Genomic DNA, 27,728 nt, shown 5'->3' with positions numbered 1-27,728 from the left:
AATGAAAAACATAGGAATTGGAAAGTTTCCTATGGTACTACTTTTCATGAATTTGGTGCAAAGGAATGGAGCAAAGGAAAAATGTAGGATTTGTTCCTTTAGTGTCTCCTTGGAAGAAAAAACCGTAGGAATTCTAATTTCCACTTGTCCTCCTTTTCATATTCCTATTCATCAAGCACAAGACTAAGAGATAGTAGCATAATAGCATTATAACCGTACATTTTCTTGTGGTTTGACTTAATCTCACCATGCTTTTTTGCATCTTGTGATCTTCCAATTCTTGTGAATCAAACACCGAGATTGGCAGAAATTCTGTGTTTTTAAATTCTCTGTTTTGCACGTGCATTCCTATCCTATTCCTGTCTATTTCCTATCCCTGCATTGTTAGAATCCTCAAATTTAAACAAGCCCTTACTCAATTACTTCTGTTACAGATATGTGTCAAAGAAAACCTTGTGTGGTTTGTCCTGCTCCTGCGGTGCTGTGTTCCACCCCAGCTCAGCTACTCCAAAGACGGAAGGGTTCATCATAACAGGGATCCGCTCTCCGGACTGCCTTTTGCCGCCTCAGATCTTCTTCCCCGCCGCCGGCAGCCACAACAACTGCATTACCATCATCAACAGAGCAGATGACCTTGAGGACTACACGGGTCCGCAAGAGAGGTTGCACTCTTCCGTGTCTGCTTATGTTATGCGCCGCTTAATATGATGACAGGCTACATTATCGCCGTGTTCACCTATTAGACTCCGAGTCAGGTCCAAATTAATGCTGAAACTTGAGTTTTTAAATGGTTGTGGGGCATGTAGGACCTTGAAGTATGTCTAGAGGGGGGTGATTAGACTACTTGACCAATTAAAAACTTAACCTTTTCCCAATTTTAGAGTTTGGCAGATTTTGACTATCTTAGGACAAGTCAAGCAATCATCACACAATTCAAGCAAGCATGCAAAGAGTACATAGGCAGCGGAAATTAAAGCATGCAACTTGCAAGAAAGTAAAGGGAAGTGTTTGGAGGATTCAAACGCAATTGGAGACATGGATGTTTTTGGCGTGGTTTTGATAGGTGGTGCTATCGTACATCCACGTTGATGGAGACTTCAACCCACGAAGGGTAACGGTTGCGTGAGTCACGGAGGGCTCCACCCACGAAGGGTCCACGAAGAAGCAACCTTGTCTATCCCACCATGGCCGTCGCCTACGAAGGACTTGCCTCACTAGCGGCAGATCTTCACGAAGTAGGCGATCTCCTTGCCCTTACAAACTCCTTGGTTCAACTCCACAATCTTGTCAGAGGCTCCCAAGTGACACCTAGCCAGTCTAGGAGACACCACTCTCCAAGAAGTAACAAATGGTGCGTTGATGATGAACTCCTTGCTCTTGTGCTTCAAATGACAGTCTCCCCAACACTCAACTCTCTCTCATAGGATTTGGATCTGGTGGAAAGAGGATTTGAGTGGAAAGCAACTTGGGAAGGCTAGAGATCAAGATTCATATGGTAGGAATGGAATATCTTGGCCTCAACACATGAGTAGGTGGTTCTCTCTCAGAAATGGTAAGTTGGAAGTGTAGGTTTAGTCTGATGGCTCTCTCCACGAATGAAGAGGAGGTGGAGGGGTATATATAGCCTCCACACAAAATCTAACCATTACACACAATTTACCAAACTCTGTGGGACCGATTCAACAGACTTGGTCGGACCGATTTAGTAAACCTAGTGACCGTTAGTGATTTTCAGTGGGACCGACATGCAACTCGGTGAGACCGATTCGGTTAGGGTTAGGGCATAACGTAATCTCGGTAAGACCGATTACACAAACTCGGTGAAACCGATTTTGGTAATAAGCTTTCCAGAGAGTTGGTCAGGTAAACTCGGTGGGACCGATTTGCTCTTTTCGGTGAGACCGAAATGTTACAAAAGGGAAACATAGAGTTTACATTGCAATCTCGGTGGGACCGATCACTCACTTCGGTTAGACCGAAACGTTACGAAGGGAAACAGAGAGATTACAATCCCATATCGGTGAGACCGAGATCCCCATCGGTAGGACCGATTTGCTTAGGGTTTGTGGAAGTGGCTATGACTTTTGGAATCGGTGGCGCCAGATTGGAAGAATCGGTGTGACCGATTTTGGCTTTGGGTTTAGGTCATTTGTGGATGTGGGAAAGTAGCTGAGGGTTTTGGAGCATATCACAACGCACATGAAGCAAGAGGCTCATTAAGCAACACCTCATCCCTCCTTGATAGTATTGGCTTTTCCTATAGACTCAGTGTGATCTTGGATCACTAAAATATAAAATGAAGAGTCTTGAGCTTTTGATCTTGAGCCAATACTTTGTCCTTAGTATTTTGAGGGATCCACTTTCATCATCCATGCCATGCCATTCATTGAGCTTTCCTGAAATAATAGTCTTGGAATAGCATTAGCTCAATGAGCTATATGTTTTTATGAATTACCAAAACCACCTAGGGATAGTTGCACTTTCAATCTCCCCCTTTTTGGTAATTGATGACAACATATAGATCAAAGCTTCGACAAATGATAATAAGAATAAAAACATCGTCGCTTTGAGAAGTATGTGATAAGCAAGAGCTCCCCCTAAATTTGTGCATAGTTTAAAATTTGCTTTGGACTGCAAATGCACAAGGAATTAGGCTCATGGGTTACTCTTCCATGTCACATACATCTTGGTGGAGTGCTCAAAATGATAAGTATTGAATACATGCACTCATCACCAAGCAAAGTGAATGATCACATAAGATAGATAGGATAATATCATCAAACATGCATAAGTGTAGCTTATGATCAAGCACATGATCATCAATGTCTCACAAGCATAGTATCTCAACCAATCAAAAGCAAACAAGTTTAAACCAACAAAGCAAGAGAGAACAAAAGCAACACTCTCTCTCTCGAAGCCTATGATCTATACATTTTTCTCCCCCTTTGGCAACTACCAAAAAGTTCTAGAAAATGCATAGTGCTAGATCGACTCTCAGGCTTGATCTTCAGTTGGTGGTGTAGATATGGCTCCTTGGACGAAGGCTTCAGTTGATGTAGAGGGTGCTGGAGTTGATGCTGAAGCTGGTTGCACTGGAGCTGAAGGGGCAGTAGCTGGTGTTGAAGATGTTGCTCTAGTGTTTGGCACTGGCACAGCAGCTGACCTCTGAGCTCTAGGCACTCTGGCAAAGACATTTGTGGTTGTCTTGCCCTTCCTCTCCTGCATGTCATCCTGCAGTTGCTCCACAACTGACTGAATCTCAGTTAATTTGACATCTAGATCATAGATTTTTTGTTCCATGATTCTTTCCAAGCTCTCTTGGTTTTGAGTTAAGGTGGACAACCCCTTCTCAATCCTCAGTGATGATGCTATCAAGTAACCAAGCTGCTCCTGCTTGTTTTTCAAGAAATACTCATATGCCTCCTCTTGTGTTGGCATCTTGGCAGCCTTCTCCTTCCTTGCCTTCTCCCTCTTCTCTTGAGCTTGAACTGATGATGGATCATCCTCATTCATGACAACCTCATTGTCTTCAAAGTCTGGATAGAGTGGAAAATGTTCCCTATCCAATAGATATTTGCCAGTTCCCATCTTTGAGTTGATCAATTCCTGAATCTGAGGTGCATAATCACATCTCCTCTTCTGATCTGCTGCAGTCCTCTTAATGGTTTCAACTTTAAGGCTCATGACTTTGAATTTCTGTGGCACATCAAATAAATGCAACATATTGATGGCATGCCCTCTAATCATGTTGTGGTCACCAGACTTGGGCAACAGAGTGTGTCTCAGAATCCAATGATAGTAGGCAGCCCTGACAACAGAAAATGGACTGATCCAAAAGAGAAAGTCTCTAGGGCTTTGTCTGGGATCTCCTTGTACATGTGTGCCATGGTATTGTGTCCCATTTTCTTCTTGGCATATACATCCAGATCATCATCATTTTCCTTTGGGGCATTTATCAGTTTTGCCCATTCTTCAACAGTGGATTGGTACCTTGTACCTTCAGACATCCAAACAATTCTTCCATCTGGGTAAAAATGTGCTGTGGAGTAGAATTGCATGATAAGTTCATCATTCCAGTTTGTGAGCTTTTGCCCAACAAAATCTGCAACTCCACAAGCAACAAAGTTGTCTTGCACTCCAGGATAGTGCTCTTCATTTTTCCTTCATGTAGGTCCAGTCGACCCACCTCATATCACAAACTATGGGCTTCTTGTCCAATAAGATTGTCTCATAGAAGTCTTGTTGTTCCTTTGTATGGAACCTGTAATCAACAGCAGTTCTTCTCCTTGTGGCATATGGATCTGTCATCCTCCATAGCCTCAATCCTAGGTCTTTTCTGATGTTCATGTCCTCAGCCACAGGATGGGCATCATTGTGATCTGGTATCTTAGACTTGAGCTTCCTTAGAACATGTCCTTCTTCATCTTCCTCCTCAGCAACCTCAGGCATTGGGGCCTTGTTCTTCTCAGCAGCTGGAATACTCCTGGTATTCCTCTTTGGTGCAGACTTGGCCTTGGGGGCAGCTTTGGGTGCTTCCTTGGGCTTAGATGTTGCAGCCCCAGATTTAATAGCATCACCCATAAGCTTTGGTAACTTTGGTGCTGGTGCAGTAAGCTCTTCCTCTTCCATCATGGAAGGTTGCCCAACAACTCTGGCCATGGTCTTCTTGACCCTTTCCTTCCTCTTCTTGCCTTCAGCAGCTGGCTCTTTGGGATCAGGCTTTTCAGGCAGTTGAGTTGATGCCCTGGCCTTGGACATTGGTTGTCTTCCTGCAGGCCTTTTAATCTTCATGCCTGGCTTTATATCCTTTGCTGAGCCATATTCCTTCTTGAGCACCACTTTCTTGGAAGTAGCCTCATCTTCTTCAGCTTTGTAGTCCTCATCTTCTGAGTCTGGTGTTCTCTTTCTCCTTTGCTTGGTAGCAGCCTTAGGATGGTTGGTAGGAGTGCTTCTGCTCCCTTCATCTGAAGTGCTGGAGGGACTAGTGCCCTCACTCATGTGAATCTGCTCTGCTGACCTGTTCTGGCTGTCACTCTTGTCTGACATGCTGCAAAAGCTGACTGCTGACCCTGTGAAGAGTTATAGATGAGATAGAGTGGATGAGCATCACAAAATGCAGAGATTTTTCAAAAGAATGATTCAAAAATTCAGTTTTAGTTTTCCACAGAAAGCATTTCGGATCAACCGATTTTCAAACTCGGTGATACCGAAGCAGTTTTTGGAACCTAAACTAATGAACTCGGTTGGACCGAGTCACAATTCGGTGGCACCGAGACTGCTAGGGTTTCACATAATCCTAAAATCGGTTGCACCGATTAGTAATTCTCAGTCAGACCGAGAGTCACTAGTGCAATGGCATATGCCAAATCGGTGAGACCGAGTTTTTCAACTTGGTTGGTCCGAGATGGTTTCGGCGGAAACCTAACCCTAAAAATTTGAATCTAATCTACTCTATGAACTACTTTGGCTGGATAGGATTGTTTCAATCGTGGCAAGAATCAATAAGAGTACAATGTGCTAGGAATCAGATGTGGATAGCACAAAGATCGAGTCCATACCCTAGTGCGGCGATGAACTTGCTACGGCGGAAACGGTGGGGTTGAATTCCGTTGACGGCGGCGGAGACCAGCGACAGGAGGCGGCTGGCAACAAGGAGATGATCCGGAGACCTTCGATGGCAGAGCGAGCTATTGCGCGGGCGAAAGGGTTCGGAGAAATTTCCAAAATTTTGCCCGTGTCTATATATAGCCCGACCCTGTCGGTGTGACCGAGTGGAACAACTCGGTGGCACCAAAATGCATAACTGTGTTCAGTTACAGCAACTCGGTGTGACCGAAAAGTTCAAATCAGTTGCACCGAGATTGAAAACTCAGATCAACTTAATGATGTCGGTAGGACCGAAATGGAGGAATCGGTCAGACCGAGAATCACAAAGAGGTTTTGGAAGTTTAAGTCTGTGACGAATTGGGGACTCCGAGTGCTCCTCACACACAGTGGTTCGAATCTGACTTGATCAAATTTTGTGATGTAGCATGAATAGAGTTTGAGACGAGAAAAGCATAGATAGCTAGAGAGGGTTCTTAGGCATTCTTGTCCATCCACTTGGCCAAAAGAAGAAAGAACCAAACAATCAAAACAACAAGTGGATGTCCTTGAATGAGTAAAATATGCACAAACATGCTCACACATAAAATGGCAAATGAAATATGTGGCAAAGCATGCACAACCAATTCTAGCATCTATCAAACAATTGGCGATGACTAGGTCATCTATATATGAGTATATTGACTTAGGAGTCAAATGACAACATTTGATCATAGGTCATACTCATCATTTAAGCTCAAGTGGGGTTACCACTTTTACATAATGCATTTATGTGTTCACACCATTAGAGTTGCTTTGACTCAATTTTTTGAGTTAAGCTCCCCCTAGATGTGAGATCCCCCCTTTAGAGGGATGAACTAACCTTGGGTTTTGTCGATGATGACTTCATGTAGGTGTTGAAGATGTGGATGCTCAATGTTGAAGTAGATCAGTTGGAGCAATCCTTTGGAGTGAGTTGCACTTTCAACTTTCCTACATGGGTTAGTCCCACAAGGAACAAACAAGAATATCCATAGACATAGAGTGATACACACACAAGATGATGTCCATGAAACCATTAGGTTACCTTGTCCCTTGCCTTACCAACATGAGGGTTTGTGACTCCTTGAACTAGTGCAATATGTGGAAGTTGATTGCACTTGTCCTTGCCATAAAGATATGAGTGAAAAATGTTGGCGGAGTCACCCTCAAGAACTCTCTAGTTCTTCTTCTTCGGGATCCACATCATCTTGATGGGAATCCTTGGAGTTGTAGTTGTACTTGATGAAGTGGGACTTGATGTAGTCTTTGGAATCCACTTGACCGAGACTTTAGGTGCTTCTTCAAATGCATCAATCTCTTCTTGAAGCTTATCCTTGCCTTTGTTCTTGTGGTCTTGTGGAGGAAGATCATCTTGAGCTTGTGTTCCCTTGAAGGAAGTAGGATCATACTTCTCTTGTTGAGGAACAAACTTCGTCTTGGGGTATTGATCTTCTTCCCACTCATCTCCATTGGCATTGAACTTTCGTTCAAAACCAACACCTTGATTCTTCCGGTGTCTTCCTTGCTTGCGTACAATTCCCTCGAATTGCTTACTCCTGGCAAGGCTCTTGTAAACACCTTTCTCTATAATTCCCTTCAATAAGCTATTTTTTTGCTCAAGTGTAACTTGGCTAAGAGAATCATTAGTGGAATCAAGAGAACTACTAGAAGCAACAATATTGGATTTAACATTATTATTGTTACTACTAGAGGAAGTATCTTTCTTGTACTTGTTACCAGACTTGACTTGAGGCATGTAAGTAGATAAGAGTAAACGCTTGGCAATGTAAGAAGAACTTTTCTTACGGAGATCATCATTGATTGCCTTTAAGAACTCATGCTCTTGCTCAAGATTGAGCATTTCAAAGCGTAACTTCTCATGAGCCCTTAAAAGTTCTCGATGATCTTCAAAGACAGTTTCATGAGCCAACTTTAGAGTGTTTAGTTCTTTAGTTAAAAGCTCAATTTTCTCCTTATCATTGTCATTTGTTTGATTAGCATGATTAATTGATGTTTCATCATAGTATTCATCACTAGAGTTGTCAACAAGTAAATCATCATCCACAAGTAAGTCATCTTCATCACTATTGAAATCAACATACTCAGGATGTGTTACCTTTGGACCTTTGGCCATGAAGCATCTTCCAATTCCTTCATTTGGTGAATCAAATATGTCGTAGGAGTTGGTTGACACAAGTGCTAGACCGGCAACACCTTCATCTTGAGTATGTTCGGAGTCGGAGTGATAGCTTCTCTCGGAGTGATTGTCGGAGTCGGAGCCGGGTACCCATTCACCAACATGAGCTTGATGTATTCGTTTTGTGTAGCTCCTTGATGACTTGTCCTTCCTTTCCGAATCCTTGCTTCTCCGTGAGGTTCTTCATTCATAACGATCATCTCTACTCATCCTCTCTCTTGGTGGTGATTCTTCTCTTTTGCTTCTTCTTTTCGGAGAATCTTCTCTTCTTTTGTAGGGTGCCGTACACTCATTTGAGTAGTGTCCAGGCCTCCCACAATTGTAGCAATTGCGCTCTCGACTAGAAGATCTTTTGTCATGATAAGACCTTGACTTGGAGCTTCTTTCTTTGCTTCTACTCTTGTAGAATTTGTTGAAGTTCTTCACCATTAAGTCAATTCTTCATTGAAGGTTTGTTTCTCACTTGATGATGTGGGGGCTTCACTTGAGGCTTTGTAAGAACCACTTGACTTGTTGTGAAGTTCCTCCTTATCCTTGAGTGACATCTCATGAGTAACAATTCTTCCGATGACTTCCGTTGGCTTGAGATTTTTGTAGTTTGGCATCATTTGGATCAATGTGCACACGGTATCATACTTTCCATCCAATGCTCTTAGGATCTTCTTGATGATGAATCTGTCGGTCATCTCTTCACTCCCTAAGCCGGCAATCTCATTTGTGATAAGTGCAAGCCTAGAGTACATTTCAGCAAAACCTTCACCATCCTTCATTTTGAACTTGTCAAGCTGACTTTGGAGCACAACCAACTTGGATTCCTTGACGGAGTCGGTACCTTCGTGCATATCAATCAAAGTATCCCAAATTTCCTTTGCATTCTCAAGACGGCTGATTTTGTTGAATTCTTCGGGGCACAATCCGTTGAAGATGATATCACAAGCTTGAGCGTTGTATTGCAGCATCTTCAATTCTTCCGCATTCGCTTCATGGTTTGGTTCTCTCCCATCAAAGAATTCACCTTGCAAGCCAATAAAAATAATTGCCCAAACGGCGGGGTTATGTCCGAGAATATGCATTTTCATCTTATGCTTCCAACTAGCAAAATTAGTACCATCAAAGTAAGGACCTCTACGGTGATAATTTCCCTCGCTAAACGCCATACTCTGCTAGGTTGTGAAACCAAGGCTATGACCACCAAAGGCTATGGAAATCAAAGCAAATGGAGACCAAAGCTCTGATACCACTTGTAGGACCTTGAAGTATGTCTAGAGGGGGGGTGATTAGACTACTTGACCAATTAAAAACTTAACCTTTTCCCAATTTTAGAGTTTGGCAGATTTTGACTATCTTAGGACAAGTCAAGCAATCATCACACAATTCAACCAAGCATGCAAAGAGTATATAGGCAGCGGAAATTAAAGCATGCAACTTGCAAGAAAGTAAAGGGAAGGGTTTGGAGGATTCAAACGCAATTGGAGACACGGATGTTTTTGGCGTGGTTCCGATAGGTGGTGCTATCGTACATCCACGTTGATGGAGACTTCAACCCACGAAGGGTAACGGTTGCGCGAGTCCACGGAGGGCTCCACCCACGAAGGGTCCACAAAGAAGCAACCTTGTCTATCCCACCATGGCCGTCGCCTACGAACGACTTGCCTCACTAGCGGTAGATCTTCACGAAGTAGGCAATCTCCTTGCCCTTACAAACTCCTTGGTTCAACTCCACAATCTTGTCGGAGGCTCCCAAGTGACACCTAGCCAATCTAGGAGACACCACTCTCCAAGAAGTAACAAATGGTGCGTTGATGATGAACTCCTTGCTCTTGTGCTTCAAATGATAGTCTCCCCAACACTCAACTCTCCCTCATAGGATTTGGATCTGGTGGAAAGAGGATTTGAGTGGAAAGCAACTTGGGAAGGCTAGAGATCAAGATTCATATGGTAGGAATGGAATATCTTGGCCTCAACACATGAGTAGGTGGTTCTCTCTCAGAAATGGTAAGTTGGAAGTGTAGGTTTAGTCTGATGGCTCTCTCCACGAATGAAGAGGAGGTGGAGGGGTATATATAGCCTCCACACAAAATCTAACCGTTACACACAATTTACCAAACTCGGTGCGACCGATTCAACAGACTCGGTCGGACCGATTTAGTAAACCTAGTGACCGTTAGTGATTTTCGGTAGGACCGACATGCAACTCGGTGAGACCGATTCGGTTAGGGTTAGGGCATAACGTAATCTCGGTAAGACCGATTACACAAACTCGGTGAAACCGATTTTGGTAATAAGCTTTCCAGAGAGTTTGTCAGGTAAACTCGGTGGGACCGATTTGCTCTTTTCGGTGAGACTGAAATGTTACAAAATGGAAACAGAGAGTTTACATTGCAATCTCGGTGGGACCAATCGCTCACTTCGGTTAGACTGAAACGTTATGAAGGGAAACAGAGAGATTACAATCCCATCTCAGTGAGACCGAGATCCCCATCGGTAGGACCGATTTGCTTAGGGTTTGTGGCAGTGGCTATGACTTTTGGAATCAGTGGCGCCGGATTGGAAGAATCGGTGTGACCGATTTTGGCTTTGGGTTTAGGTCATTTGTGGATGTGGGAAAGTAGTTGAGGGTTTTGGAGCATATCACAAAGCACATGAAGCAAGAGGCTCATTAAGAAACACCTCATCCCGCCTTGATAGTATTGGCTTTTCCTATAGACTCAATGTGATCTTGGATCACTAAAATATAAAATGAAGAGTCTTGAGCTTTTGAGCTTGAGCCAATCCTTTGTCCTTAGTATTTTGAGGGATCCACTTTCATCATCCATGCCATGCCATTCATTGAGCTTTCCTGAAATAATAGTCTTGGAATAGCATTAGCTGAATGAGCTATATGTTGTTATGAATTAACAAAACCACCTAGGGATAGTTGCACTTTTAGGGTACATATTGGGGCAGCAATCAGTACTATCTGTCTACTATCTGGTTAATCTCCGGTTTCTACTATGAGTTCCATGTTGGGTGCAAACAAACATTAAAGGAGCCATTATCTATATTCTTTAACTAAAGCTATTATCTGCCTGCTATCATTGGTTTTGGGTCTATCCACAGTTTGCTACCATCACTCTGGATTTGTGCATGCACTCCTTACATAATCTCACTATGTTTTATTCCTATGCATGCCAGTTATTGTACACAATGGAACTGATCATGTAGAGCAAAAGAGATGAGCCTTGTGTGGCAATAAAATTTCATGCAGACGTAGTTCCATGGTGGGCGCAAAGGCAGACCCCCCTCCACCCATTTCGGATCGTAATCAAGAGGAAGATCACTGTTCTGAGGGGGATTCAGAAGGATAAGACCACTCCTATTTACCCCATGAGGTCTTCGCTCTAACTTGGCATGCTGATGTTGGTAATATCATGCATATGGTGCCTTGCATTGCTTACTGTATACATTAAAGATGTCATCTGCTTAGTTTAGACATCCTTTGTGTCAATGCCATCTATTTAGTTTCTTTATCGTATATGTGAATCATGCAATGCCATCTTGTTTAGCCAGGCATCATATATGTGAATTTTGCAATGCCACCCTGGTTAGCCAGTCATCTTATATGTGAATTATATCATGCCATCATTTTTTTATTACGTGTTAAATTTGTCAACAATTTTAGTACATTCAATTACTCTTCCTGTGCATCAGCCATTCGGCACAGTCATGGAAAAATCTGGAGTGGAAACAAGGTCTTCAGAGCAGACAATGCTATCTGACGAAGTGCATGTCTTGCTGGTTACTGATAGCTCCTCAGAGGAGGATTCAGAGATAGATGACCAGTCATATCCCCCCCCCAAGGTGCATGCTCTAACTTGGCAGGGTTATGTTGCTCATATCGTGTGTATGGTATCTTGCATTGCTATGTTATTTGCTTAGTTTAGACATGCTTTGTGTGAATGCCACCTGTTTAGTGTCTAATTACCATATATGTGAATTATGCAATGCCATCTTGTTGCAATACATTATATATGTGAATTATGCAATGTTATCTTGTTGCAAGGCATTATGTATGTGAATTATGCAAAGCCATGTTGTTTAGGCAAGCGTCATATATGTGAATTATATCATGTTGTCCTTTTTTGTACTTCTCATTGCTTTTGTCGACAATGCTTGTATATTCAACTGCTCTTCCTGTGCATCAGCCATTTGAATTGGTGATGGAGAAATCTGGAGTGAGAACAAGGTCTTTAGAGCAGACAATGCTACCTGCTGAAGCAGATATCTTGCTGGTTACAGATAGCTCTTTAGAGGAGGATTCAGAGGCAGATAACCAGTCCTATTATCCCCCTGAGGTGTATGTTCAAACTTGGCAGGGTTATATTACTCATATCATGCATATGTTGTATTGCAATGCTTAGTTTTTACATCATATACACAATATTGAATGCCATCTCCTTAGTTGACACATCATATATGCGATTGCCCTCTGCTCACTTCCTTAGTATATAAATCATATATTTGAATTATGTCATGCCATGATGTTTACATAGACAGCATGTATTTGAATTATGGCATGCCAACCCATTTTCTAAAGACATAATATAGTTATATCATCTCATCCTGTTTACCTAGTCATCATATTTTAAATTTTATCATTCTATCCTATTTAGTTAGCCATTATACATGTGAAATTGTGTCATGCTATCCTGTTTAATTAGCCATCATATATGTTAAATTATGTCCTGCTATTCCGTTTGGTTAGACAACATAAATGTGAATTATTTCATGCCTTGTTTTCTTCCCTACTATCCGTTGCACCTATCTATCTTACAATGTCTGTACATTCAATTACTTTTCTTGTTTACCAGCCATTTCAATTGGAGGGAGTGATGGCAGTATCTTTGGGAGTAAAAACACGGTCTTCGGAAAAGATCGTGCTACCTGTTGATGCAGATAGAACCACGGTTCTACTTGCCCAAGAACCAGCCCCACCACACATAACCCACACTCATGCAGATTGTACCCCTACCCAGTTCGACAGAGAACTAGCTACACCCCTTCTAAGCCCCAACCCCAGCAGATAGACACCCAGTTCCCGTTGAGACAGCACCGTCTCCACCACAGAGCACCCAAACACGAGCAGTTAGTAAGGCAACTGCAGTGCCCAAAGCACGAGGACCACCACTCCGAACCCCAAGTCAATGCTTAAAGTAGAAGAAGAATTGTTCTCAGGTCAGGTTCCGTAGCTATGGTTCATACTACTTTGCTCTTGCATCACTGTATTTACTCATACCAACTAATTTCAAATTTGAAGGATGCAATTGAAACTCCAATGGTGTAACAGGTATGTTTTAAACCTGTTTCTTCAACGTGTTTGGCTGTTTGCTGTTGTAACTTGCTCTATGTTGATTTCAGTTTCAATTGAATAAATAGTTATGTTCTCATGCCATGCACATTATAAGTGTTGTTATTGCTTTGTAGTTTCCCACACTTATATTCTGTCTATGCTGCTTTGTCTTAAATAGATATGATTCGAACTGTATCTATCTTGATTTGGCAACATAAACTAGAATGATATAGACCATACAGTGACCATACTACATAGATATATGTTTGCTTCATGCTGTTATCCTATCCACCTTACTACTGAACTGGTTTACCAAAATGAGTTTCATATACTACATTGTAAACCTGTGATGTGTTTGTTTGTTTCTCTTTTAGAACGCGGATAAAATATTGGAGAAGAGTACCCCATTATGCAATGGTAAAGGAAGTAATGCAGATAAGGTTTAACATAGTGAGACATCCCTGTTGGTCTCCAAGAAAGTTGATAAAAACTATATTGAAGACACTGAGACAACCCCAAAGTCCTGTCTTGATGCAGTGTTCGAGTTACTGGCTACTACTGCTGGCACCAGCTCTTCGAACTCGTTGCCTGAATCAGTTTGGCTTCTTGAGTCTCAACTTAAAGTTGAAAGACATCGATCAGATGTTATGCGACAGGAAGCCGAAGGACTGAGGAAGTCCCTGCAGAATTCAGATGCATACTTTCTGGTGCAACAACAAGTGCTGGAGGACTTAAGCGCCAAACAATAGAAAGTTAATAAGCTTGCTAAGCATCTTGCCAGCATTATGGGTACCCAGGATATTGTTTCTTGAGCTCTTCTAAAGTGGTTTCAGTTCTGGACTTGTTTTGCTGCGGCGTTTATATACTACTGTGTTCCCTATATTTGCACTGGTGGCGAACTTTGATGCCCAGTGGATGTAATATGTGTAATAGCCGTGATAGCCTAGCGTAAGTTGCTTGCTTATTTATTTCCTTATTGTCTTGTTTATTTCTTTGCTTGTAGTCAGTGCAGTTCTTTTTCTGCGTTTTGCTAGTGGCCGCAATAACCTATTTTTTAAAACTAGGCCACAACAACCATGGGCTACATGTTTACTGTAGTTACCATTCCCCTCCTACGGGTCGTAGAAACAATGGGCCTTCTACGTGTCGTAGACACAATGGTCCTTCTACGGGCCGTATCATCAATGGGCCTTGTACGGGCTGTATGATCGGTTGGCCAAACATGGGCCAATAACAGACCGCATTATGGCCATAAACAGGCTAGAGTTGGAATCGTCTGTTCATGAGCCGACCATGACGGGTCGTAGTTAATCGGCCGTATTTGATGACGCTATGAAAACGGCCCAATGTATTAACGGGCCACAAAACGGGCCGACTGTAACCTCGGGCTGAATTTAGCCCACAAGCAGAAAATGACAGTAACAGGTCGTAAATAAACGAATGCTGGAAATGAGCCCAAGAGTAAATGGGCTCTGAGAAGGCCGAAAGATATCATGGGCTGGAAACGGCCTAACGGAATAACGGGCCGTTAATGGGTACAAAGTGATACACTGTTCATTACGGGCCAGTTTCACCATGAGCCATTAATGGGTATAAAGTAATACACTGTTCACTGCGGGCCAGTTTCACCACAGGCCGTTAATGGGCAAAGAGTTACAAAGGGCCTCATATGGGCCGAAAGACGTCATGGGCCATACATGGGCCAAAAGTGAAAATGGGCTGGAATCATATTGGATGGCCCAGATGACGCTACTGGGCCTAATTTGGATAGGGCGTAACGGGCCTTGGGTTAGCGGGCTGTAAATGGGCTATATGCGAACATGCCGTTAACTGGCTTTCCATGGGTCGGGCCGCCAACTTTTGACCAAGTCAAACGGGTCGGCCTTTTCACAGGAATGGGCCTCTATTGGGCCGTGCCACGTGTCCACGTATCATAGGCGCCTTCTGTCCAATGAGTGGATGAAATCTGTCCCTACGATGAGCCGACACGTGTTTCTTCCTGCCAATGATGATTTTACACGTGGAAAATCCCCATTGGTCGGGGCTGTTAACGGGTTATCGGATTCAAAACCCGACCAGATAGCTTAACGGCGTTCCGTTACGGTGGATGCCACGTGTCGGTCACCCTTGACGAAAGCACTTCTGTGACGCGCGATTTATCGTCATGGAAGTGGACACTTCCGTGATGATAATTTTGATAATGTCATGAAACACTTCTATGACAGCACATGTATGACTATCTTGATTCTGTCATAAAATTGTCATGGATGTACATGCATGACAGAAAACGTGACCTACTGTGACAAACACGTATCATCACGGAAATGTATTTTTTTGTAGTGAATACATCAAATGTTCCCATTTTTCTCTATAGAGAAGGACCGATTTGGAAACTCGGGATGAGGTAACCTGTGCTAATACCTCTGCTATCTTCAACAATGCTTGGTGGCAGTATCAAAATTACCTGAAGAAAACGTGCTTCACTGGCAAAGAAACTCATCAAATTCCCTTACGTTCTCCCGAGACACATTTACGAGACGATGACTAGGAATGCCTTGTTCTGTACTAGTCCCGAACCAAGAATGTGGTTAAGGTCTATGAGCTCATTTTTTAATTTTAAGTACTATATGTCAGCGTCTTACTGTACCCTGTTCGTGTAGAACAAGTGCTTAAACCTGAAGAACAAATGTTCTCATTTAAGATTGCATTGCTATCGTGCATACTGCTTTGCTCTTGTATCATTGTATTTACTTATATAAACTTATTTTTGAAATGAAGGATCCAATGGAAACTCCAATGGCACAACAGGTATGTTTAAGCATGTTTGTTTAACAGGTTTGCTCTTATAAATAGATCTGTTGATTTCAATTTCAATTGTGTATACAGTTGACTTCTCATATCAGGCTCATTACTAGCATCACAATAGAGCAATAGTGTTGTTGTACATGTAGATCCGTGGTACCCATACAAAATCTTGTTGTGTCGTTTAGTTTCCCAGACTTTGTATGCTTTCAATGGTGCTTTGTCTTAAATTGATATGATTTGAACTAAACATGTTATGTGTCTTCTTGTTTCTTCTTTTAGAATGCTGACAGAATATTGGGGAAGAATACGTTATTAAGCCATGGTAAAGGGGGTAATGCATATAAGGTTCAGGATATTGAGACATCCTTGTTAGTCTCCAACAAAGCTGATAAAACAGCTAAGGAAAATTATTTTGAAGACAGTGAGACAACCCCAAAGTCCTGTCTTGGTGTAGTGTTCGAGTTACTGGCCACTACCGCTGGCACAAGCTATTCGAACTCACTGTTTGAATCAGTTTGGTTTTTTGAGTCTCAACTACAAGCTGGAAAACATCGATCAGTTGTGTTGCGACAAGAAGCCGAAGGACTGCGGAAGTCCCTGGAGAATTTAGATGCATACTTTCTGGTGCAACAACAAGCGTTGGAGGATTTTAGCGCCAAATAGGAGAAAGCTAATAAGCTTTCTTAGCTTCTTGCCAGCATGGTGGATACCCAGGATAACGTTTCTTGAGCTCTTCTGAAGTTGTTTCAGTTATGGAATTGTTTTGCTGCTGCGTTTATTTGCACTGGTGGCCAATTTAGACGGCCAGGGTATGTAATATGCTGTTTTGTTCGCTATACTTGCACTGGTGGCGAACTTTGATACCCAGTGGATGTAATATGTGTAATAGCCGTAATAGCCTAGCGCTAGTTGCTTGCTTATTTATTTCCTTATTGTCTTGTTTAGTTGTTTGCTTGTAGCACTCCAGTTCTTTTTCCGCATTTTTCTAGTGGCCACAATAACCTATTTTTATAAGTAGGCCACAATAACCATGGCAACATATCGACCGTTGTAATCATGGTCCTGCTACCTGCTGTAGTGACCATGGGCCTCCTACGGGCCGTTGAATTCATGGGTAGGATCATGGGCCTTCTACGGGCCGTATAATCAATGGTCCTTCTACGAGCCGTATAATCGTTTGGTAAAACATGGGCCGTACTATTTGTGGACCAGTAACGGTCAGCAAAATGGGTCGTAAACGGGCTATAGTGGAGATCGTTTGTTTATGGCCCGATCATAACGGGCCGTTAATAGGCCATATTTGATGACGCTATGAAAACAGTCCAGCGGGTTAACGGACCACAAACGGGCCGACAATAACCACAGGATGAATTTGTCCCACAAGCGAAACACGCCAGTAACGGACCGTAAGTAACCGAATTCTGGAAATGAGCCCAAGAATAAATGGGTCCTTAAAAGGCCGAAATTTAACATGGACTAGAAACGACCAACAGAATTATGGGCCGTTAATAGGTATAAAGGGATACACTATTCATTATGGGTCAGTTTCACCTCAGGCCTTTAATGGGCCTAGAGTTACAAAGGGCCTCGTATGGGCCAAAAGACGTCATGGGCCATACATGGGCCGGAAGTTACAACGCGCTAGAATCATATTGGATGGCCCAGATGACGCTACTAGGCCTAATTCGGATAGGCCATAACGGGTCGTGAGTTAGCGGGCTGTAAATAGGCTATATGCGAACATGACCAAGTCAAATAGGCTGGCTTTTTCTCCGAAATGTGCCTCTGTTGGGCCATGCCACGTGTCGACGTATCATAGGCGCCTCTTGTCCAATGAGTGGATGACATCTGTCCCAACGGTGAGCCGACACGTGGTTTCTCTGGCCATTGAGAATTTTACATGTGGAAAATCCCCATTAGTCTCGGCTATTAACGGGTCATCGAATCCAAACTGGAACTCGATAGCTTAACGGTGACCCATTACGGTGGATGCCACATGTCGGTTACCCTTGACGAAAGCACATCCATGACGCGTCATTTATCGTCATGGAAGTGGACACTTCCGTGATGATAATTTTGGTATTGTCATGGAACACTTCTACGACAACACAAGTATGACTATCCTAATTCTGTCATATAATCGTCATGGATGTACATGCATGACAGAAAACGTGACCTACTATGATAAACACGTATCATTACGAAAGTGTATTTTTTTGTAGTGACATCAACCGCGTTGTGAAACGCTTCCACTTACGGTCTACGAGGGTACGTAGACACACTCTTCCCCCTCGTTGCTATGCATCTGCATGGATAGATCATTGCGTGTGCGTAGATTTTTTTTGTTTTCCATGCAACACTCCCCAATAAACTAAGGACTCTCTCGTGCAGGTGAAGAGGTTTGACAAAATATATGTATGGTTCATTCAAATTCCTGTAGTGCATCCTCTTCAGCCCCGGTGAGGCCACAGGTGGCAATATTCTAACGCTGTGCAACTAATAAAACAATCCGTATAATTAACTCCCGACGAATGGTCGTTCAACGGTCTCGGAGTCTCTATATAACTTTTTATTATGTTTGATGTGCTTTATACTTTCAGTGAACTCTGATAATAATTCTGGATTATTTTTGGAAAAAGAAAAACTCAGTAACATTCACCGTCATTTAAGAAAAACTTAGGGACTGGCTATGTGCCAATTGAATGATTTTATTTTTAGGGCCAGTCACTTTCTTTTACGTAGGATTCATCGAAGTGTGTGGGCCTCGCAGGCACATGCATGCATGCAATTGTTTGGCATGTCATGCATGGATGATGGTGCGTCCATGTACATGACCATTCACAATTGAAACTTCTCTGCTGGATGGATATGAGTACATGCATTACACATATGTGCACACACAACTTTTTTATAAGTTTCAGTAATTATATATTATGTAGAATTAACAAAATCAAAATAACAAAGTTCTCTAAGAAAGATTAAGTATCATCGGTATTGCCCTTTAAGAATAAAGAAACTTGCACACAACATTACATTCGAATCACATTTTTGTAATACCCAAAGAATAAACATATAATAGTGCAATTTTCACAATCGACTATAATTTACATACATATTATGTAGTACTTGCATGTATACTTACACACGCAAAAATAAAAAAAGATGTGGCATTAATATTCCCCTTTAAGAAGAAGAAAATAAAATTGCACAAAGATTATATATAATTTACACATTTTATAATATGCAAGAATAAACGTATAATAGTGGAATGATATTGGTACTGCCATTAAAGAAAAAGAATGAAATGAAATCATAATAAAAAATCAAAATAATAAAGTCAAAATAATGGAGTTTTCTAGGGAATAATGAACCCCTTTAAGAAGAAAGAAAAAGAGAAAAAAAGCACACAAGTTGTGTTGAAATTGCACTTTTAGTAATATGCAAAAAAGGAACATAGCATTTTTTGCTTATACTATAATTTACACACATCTTGTATAGTACTCGGGTGTATACTTATTTACACACACAAAAATGAAAAGAGCATTTTCTCACAAAGAATGAAGTAGTGGCATTGGTACCACCCTTCAAGAAGAAAGAAATATAAAAATGATATATACAGCCGGTCTATTTTGCTAATATTAGCAGAATAACTATTCTGATAACACTTCTCCACTACACGCTCAACGCAAGTGCACGTCATTCTTTAAACCAAGTGTGCTGCAGTACTCAAGCGAGTGAACTTCTCGTTGGAAAAAACTGCACGCGTTGTTTTTCGGTACTGTTTTCGCTCTATTTTTTAACCGTTTATCGGAATGAGGCGTGTAATATACCGTTGAAAAGCTATGGATTAGGCGCAATTTCGACATGTTGAATATTTTTCGAGGTTCCACACGGTTTAAGAGCAGTTTTGAAAATGGTGTGGCCCATGACGAGTGGCAGCGAGCGTTTTTTTGTGATTTCTTCTAAACCGCTCGTCGGAATGAAGCAAATGATACATTGTTGGAAAGATATCGCCGAGGTGCATCTTTTTCATATCTATTATTTTCTCTAATTCGTTATGGTTTAAAGCAGTTTCAAATTTACTAAATCACGTAATTCTGTTTTTCAATTTTTTTAAAATTTTCGGTACTGTTTTTGGTCCAGTTTTCTAACCGTTTTTCGAAACAAGGCGTGTGATACGCCGTTGGAAAGCTACGGACGAGGTGCAACTTTCATATGTTAAAATGTTTTTGAGATTCCTTATGGTTTTATGTTAATTTTAAAAATCATGCGACGGACGACAAGTGGCAGCGGTCATTTTTCGTGAATTTTTTACAAACCGCTTTGTCGAAATGATTCAAATGATACGCTGTTGGAAAGATATCAATGTGACACAACTTTTTCATGTAGAACACTCTCTCTTATTCCTAATGGGTTAACAACAGTTTTAAAATTAGCGAAATGCGGACACTCTGTTTTTCGCGACACCCAAATCGACGAGCGAACTTCATCACACAGAAAACCAGACTGCTTCAGATAGAAAATCGCACTACATCAGACAATCAAGCGAACTTCATGATTTGTTTTGCCGGGCGAATATTTTTCTCAGACGAGTTTTTTTGTCTTTTTTTAACATTTTTTATGAACTAGAGTGGACCACAACAGTTCCGAAAGTGAACCGTAACACTACCCAAAGTGAACCTGGTGAGTTCCTGTTATCTTTTTTTCGTACTTATTAATTTTTTACGCACATTGACCAAGAGAGTGGACCATAGGGACTGAGCGAGTGAACTACATCTAATATGGAAGCGGGCTTCTTTTTGTGATGATTTTGTTTTGTGTTTACCAAGTGAGCTTCTTTTGTTTTTTCCAACCTTTTTACGAACGAGGAGCATAGAGATGAGGGTACTTAACCTTTTTTTACAAAACGCATCTGAGCTGAATGGTCAAGGCTAGCGAACCTCATGTATTATTTTTATAAAGGCGCCTCAACTGCATAGTCGATGCTAATGTACTGCCTTTTTTCTTTCTCTAACTTTTTAAATAACAAGCACGCGGTGGTACAATAAAATGCATGCCACGAGCATCCGCACTGCAGCATCGCACGGCCTAAACTGAACTCCCACGCGGCGGGGAACTGCACGCCCGTCGTCCTATCCACTGCTCGCCCCCTCCCCCCAGTGAACTGCAAGGCGATGGTGTCGTCGGCAAACTGCACAAAAACAAAATCTGAGCAAAAAACAGATTTCCAAAGTGCATTTTCTTTTTTATCACCCCACTGAATTGAACTGCATCAGAACAAATACTTTTTTAAAATTTGGATGCAACAGAATACGACCTAAAAAGGAGATCAAAGATGTGTGCCAAACTACACCACGCATCAAAATTTTGAAAAAATGAGCCGCACGGCATGCCCAATCCTGACGGTTGGTGGAAGCAGTGGTCTACCGGGAGGTCGAGGTCGACTAGATCCATGGCATGGCGGCGGATCCAGTATGAGAGCGGAGAAGGGAGGCGGGGGTGCACTACTCCTGTGATACGGGTGCACTGCTCGCCGGATCCGGAAATCGATAACACGAAGGAAGGGGAAGGGGGTCGTGGTCGCCCGTGGGGAGCTGTAGCCCACCACCACACACACCCAGCGGTCGAAGTCTGGCGGGCCGCGCGTGGCATGGAGCGCAGGCCTGGTTGCCCGGATCCAGGGCGCGCGGTCAGGAGGGGCAACATGAGATGGACGGCGATGGAGGATGGTGGTCGGGTCAACACGAGATGCACAGAACCGCATGCACTCACCGAACGCACTACACGCATGCGGTCGCTCGAACTACACGACGGCGCTGTCCATGAGCTGCACTCCCACCGAGCTGCACCACGAGCGCCACCGAACTGCAGAGAGTCCCCTCGCCTAGGAGCCACCGGAGGCATGAGCGACCTGGACCCATCAGCCGTCAAGTCTAGGATGGGCAGGAGGCCGGACGGGGGAGCTGGCCCGGCCGCAGCGGCGCGGGTCTAGGCGGGATGTATGGAGGCGGATCCCACCGGATCTAGCACAGGGAGAGGTTGCTGTGGCGGGGCGCCCGCCATGGATGGGGAGGAGGCAGTGGTGCTGGCCGGCGCTGGTGGGAGGGGGTGGACCGGAGGGGCTGGATCTAGCGGCGAGGCATCGCGGAGGTCCGCGTGGCATGGATCCGGCGGCGCGGTGTTGCGAGGAGCCGTCGCAGCCTTGGTCTGGTGGCGGGGCGCCGCGGCCGGGGGAGGGGGTGATCCGGGGCGGGTTCCTAGTTGGGAGATGCCCGGGGGCGCGCTTGCCATGGCGGCCCGGGAGAAAAGGTGGGACGCGGGGGGTGCCGCTTCGATCCGGTGCCCCTGCCGGCCGCCGCGGAGGTGTGGGGAGTGGAACGCGGGTGGGGACTAGGGGGTGCAGCTGTGTGCAGAGAAGGTGAGGACGTGGGGAGGGGTAGGTTAGTTTTTCTTTTCTTTCGGATGCGCGTGGTTAGAACGGTTCCCCTCGCTGTGTGCTGTGGGTCGGGAGGTGTTACCAGAATAAGCCTAGGTGTTAGCAGAATAAGGTCTTAAGAGATGTTATTAGAATAGACCCACCACACACACACACACACACACACACACACACACATATATATATATAGGACAAATGTTTCCTACAAGCAATGGTAGTTACCGCCACTTGCGTTTTGTATGTTGTATATAGTATCTGTCGAAATCGAGAGTATGTACGTGTAGTATGTGGTATATAAAAATGATTAGATAGTATATATACTAATTTTTAGGTAGTACATACCATATTTTGAGTATGCTCTTTTTTACGTACAAATATGTACGTATTTCACAAATATAACAAAAACTATGGGTTCATATGCAATTTTTTCATGTAACTTGCTTTGAAATATCTTAGATATAGTATACGAATATATTTAAAACATGGTATATACTACCTAAAAATTAGTATATATACTACTTAATTATTGTTATATACTACTCCCTCCGTAAAGAAATATAAGAGCGTTTGGATCACTAGATTAGTAATCTAAACGCTCTTATATTTCTTTACAGAGGGAGTACATACTACACGTACATACTTTCGATTTTGACGGATACTACATACAACATACAAAATAGAAGTTGTGGTAACTACCACTGCTTGTAGAAAACATTTGTCATATATATATATATAAACTCTATTAATAACCCAGGATGAAGAATAACAAATTCTTGGTCTGGCTTAAGCAAATTTCAACCGATATAAAAAAAATTCTCCTGCTGTAATCTTACGTTGATGGAAGCGGTTGGCTGATAGGAGGTATCCCACCCCCGTACCATTACCTCTAATCTCTCCAAAAAATATTTTTCTAATCAGTTGCGAGCGGCGGGTGGGCTCGTCACCGTTCCTCTCTCTTCAGTCCCTCCTCCCTGACGACTGCGGAGGCCGAGGCAGCGATGACAACGGCAACGTTGCCGGTGGGACAACCTGGAGGCAAGGGCCACTCCGCTCTCTCGTGCGTGGAGTACTCTCCCATTTCTCTCTTTATGCCGTGGCGACTAGGAGGCGAATTGGGCAGTGGAACGATATGGTGCGAGCTCGGCGGTGGCAACGACCTTCTCCGACGTACCTCTCCACCTCCGGCGGTCTGCTCTCCGGTAAGATCTCCCACCTCGTATTCCTTCCCCTTTCCTCCTCCATGAATTTCTGAATTTTTAGGTTTAGGGTTCTTTATTTTTTGGAAACAGGGCAAAGAAAAAGGAAGAAGACCAGAAAAGGAGATGAAAGAAAAGAGGGGAGCTTGCATACTGAAGGAGGAGATGGACACTACCGGACTCGCGGGCTATGCCTACGGCCCAGGGCCGTCGGCATAGGTCCATTTCCGTCGGCATAGATCTATGCCTACGGCTGCCGTCGGCGTAGATCACGTCAGTGTAGATGTGTCAGACCGTCGGCGTAGTATAGCCGTCGGCATAGGAGCATATGCCGACGGCCGTGGGAGAGCCGTCGGCATAGTTTAGCCGTCGGCGTTGTTTTCCGTCTGACGGCAACGGACGGCGCCGTCAACAGCGCTGGCAATTCAGGGGACGACACGTGGCGCATGTATGCCGGCGGCTCGGCCGTCGGCATAGATGGAAATCTATGCCGACGGCCTAGCCGTCAGCATACCTGCGCCACGTGTCGTCCCCCGGCTTCTCCTGGCGGCAGGGCTATGCCTACGGCAAAGCCGTCGGCATAGATGGAAATCTATGCCGACGGCTTTGCCGTAGGCATATCTCTGCCACGTGGCAGCTCCTGGTAACTCCTGGGCGTATATATGCCGACGGCTTTGCCGTAGGCATAGTTTTTTTTGTTTTTTTATTTGCCCTGTTTTTTCTTTTCCAATTCATTTGACAGCATTTCAAAACAGAACAATATGAAATTATGCAGAAATATGACAATTCATCATGTGAACATACTCAAGTTCATCTAAACATACTCAAGTTCACCATCATCATCTAAACATACTCAAGTTCATCACATCATCTAAAGATCATCACCGATGGAAGTTCATGAACATAAAAGTAGTGCAAGACATGAAACATGATAAAAGTAGGAATATGAAAGGCATGGCACGATGGCCACATGCACGGAATCATCAAGCAAGAGCACCCCCGCCAAAACCACCACCTCCGCCAAAACCACCACCACCACCTCCGCCAAAACCACCACCACCACCTCCGCCAAAACCACCATTGCGACCACCACCACTCTGCCAGATCGGGGTGACTGGGGTCGACGGAGCAGGAGTCGAGCCACCGGTCCCCTACATGTTTCAGAAAAGATTCTAACGGTAAATATGATATGATAGTGTTTCATGAACGAGAACTAGTTTGCTAGTAGTTAGGCAAATGTACTAACCGGACCATCACTGCCTAGTGCCACCCATTCATCGAACGTGGGCACGTGTGGGGGTTCTCCCGCAGGTGGTGGTGGGGTTCCCATTTGTGGTGGATCCGTGCGGTTAGTCCAAGATGCCAACATAGCCTGAATGTTAGTTAAACAAGCAAACTAGAAGATCAGAAGGAATGAAAGTGCAAAATTTTAGGTTGGTTTTAAGAGGGCAAAACTAACCGTCATCATCTGACGGTTGTAATCATCGTTTGCCTTCACTCGTTTCAAGTACTCACGCACCTCGAGATTCCTATGCTCGACAAACTCCTTATATGCCTACATAATTTAGGTTGTTTCTAAGTGAGCAATGCTGAAAATAAACTGAGAATGCAAGATAGAATACTGAAAATAAACTGAAAATAAACTGAGAATGCTGAAAATAAACCTCAAGATTCCTAACCGTGGAGCGGTTGACCACGAGATCTAGCCTTTTGACTTCCCACGGACGGGCTTTGACCAGTGGACCTCTGCACCCGGTTGTGTCAGGTCACCCATAGGGACACCCGGGAGCAACATCCGGGCCAAACCCACAGCTACATCCACCGTGTAGACTCGACGCGTCCGTTTCCCCCCTCCAGGTGCCGGCGCCGTCCATGAGGGGGGCACACCGCGGACGTGAGGGGGGTCACACTCTGGAGACGGGTGTCGGGCATTTGCAACCGCCACAAAACTTTTGTCGGCATAGCTGTTTTTGATTTTAATAAAATATAATGATCTATATTCAAAAGAACATGACCGCACATTATTAACGTGCTCGAAAAAATACAAACCATATATATATATTCATAATATATGAAAAAAATACAAACTACATATATATTCATATGTATGTTTATATTTAACATGCTACATGTTAGTTTATATAATAATACATAAAAAAGCTTAAAAAAATACATAAGAAAAAAAAGTCTACCTATGCCGACGGCTATGCCGTCGGCATAGAGATGGCCAGGTTTTAGGCGGCGGGCGGCGTGCCGCGGATCGCTGACGTGGCATGTATGCCGACGGCAGCCGTCGGCTTAGCTCATGGACGGTGCGCCGCGGATCTATGACGTGGCATGACGATATATGCCGACGACCGGCCGTCCAGGCCGTCGGCATAGATTTGACGGCGTTAGCCGCTGGTCACGGGCGGGGACGCCGGGCCCACGGGTATGCCGACGGCCTGGTTATGCCGACGGCTGCTGTCGCCATGTTCGCAGTTGGGCCGACGACATATGTATGCCGACGGGTGCCGTCGACTTAGCTTGTGGTAGCCTGACGGTCAAGGTACGCCGACGGCCAAGACGTGGCTGTCGGCATAGCGCAAAGTAGGCCGACGGCAGCCGTCGGCATTGATTTGGCCGTCGGGGTAGGGCCAGTTTCCGGTAGTGGGAGTAGACCTTCGCTCGGGTACATCTTATTTTTTGTTTACATTTTCTTGTGCTTTACCCTTTCTGGTTTCCTTCTGTTACATCTTCTGCAACAGAGCAGATTCACAATGATGGGATGACCATCCTAATACAGTAGCAGCATCCCTACTCCACTATAAGTGAAAACGGCTGGACATGGTTCCTTTTGTTTGTAGCAGTGGAGCTCCTAAGAAGAAAGAAGGAACAGTTCATCGAAAACAGACAAGAAAGTCAAGAAACAGAGCTATCACCTTTATCTGGATCTAAGAAGGTACTCTAGTGTTATTCCTCTGCAGGGTCTATTGATTCAATGACTTGCTAAAGGACACAAACGTGTCTCTTTTCTAAATGTTAACTCGTTCTGAAAACTGCTAGTGAGGCTTCAGAACTCTCCAGGTGCAGACCTGAACACTAGTGAGGTTTCAGAACTCTCTAGGTAGCAATTAGGGAAATGAAAGATGTAGAATCTGGATTTCCTTTACCAATACATGGAAGCACTAAGCTTCTGTGAAAGCAGTGCATAAACCTGCAGTACACTAACCTTTCTTAGGTTTGCTTCTTGGATTTTTAGACTGAGCTGAAGGCAAATAATGAATGGTCAAGCAACTTTTTATTTCTAGTTTGATCTATTGATGCACGCTGACAGAAGGATATAGCTGGACGTGCTCTTATTTTACGTCGATGTAAACAAGTGATGCAATCTACATCGCAAGCAAGTTTGGAATATTTATTAGTTGGATATGCTCCTATTTTTTGTTGGCTCCGTGTATATTACCTTGTTTCTCAGAATTCTTACACTAGCTGGCGAACTTGGGTTGAATCCATACGATGCGTGTGGCTCTTTGGAAACATTACGTTGGTGCACACTGACCATCTCCCAGTTTGTCAATATTCATGAAAGCTGAGTTAGATTTATTTTAATTACCACGAGGTGGACCCTGACCCTCATCCATCCTGTTAAACATTGCTGATTTTTTTTGTTTAACCTACCCTCAGTCCAGAAGTAATCTTCTATAACATGAAATGTTGATTTTGCATTCAGGCTGTTGCTTGTTTGTTTTCTGTAGAATAAACCAGATAGGAATGTACTTTTTTGGCGAGTAATCATGTGATTCTAGCCAGGTTCCTTGAATTTAATTTATTCTTTAGCCATGGATACTGTAAAGAAGATCCACACAATCATTTTTGCATTAGATTCTTATATACTTGGAAATTTTGAATATATTCACATTTAACCTATTTTCCTGTCTTACAGAGCAATCCATTCATATATGGTTAATTTCTTCTTCCTCGTATTTTTACCACTTACCACTAGAATATATTTGTGTTTCTTTAGTTCCATGCTTCCATTTAATGTTGATCCATCTATATCCTTGGCGGTTTTGGCATTTTGCTCTACGATTATGTGTGTCTGACCAACTATTTGTTCCATTTTGATGACTATGTTGGTTACAGCCCATGGATAACAAT

This window comes from Triticum dicoccoides, chromosome 7B, assembly GCF_002162155.2.
Source record: "Triticum dicoccoides isolate Atlit2015 ecotype Zavitan chromosome 7B, WEW_v2.0, whole genome shotgun sequence".
Taxonomy (NCBI): Eukaryota; Viridiplantae; Streptophyta; class Magnoliopsida; order Poales; family Poaceae; genus Triticum; species Triticum dicoccoides.
The sequence above is the reverse complement of the archived record's forward strand: the minus strand, read 5'-3'. Positions refer to the sequence as shown.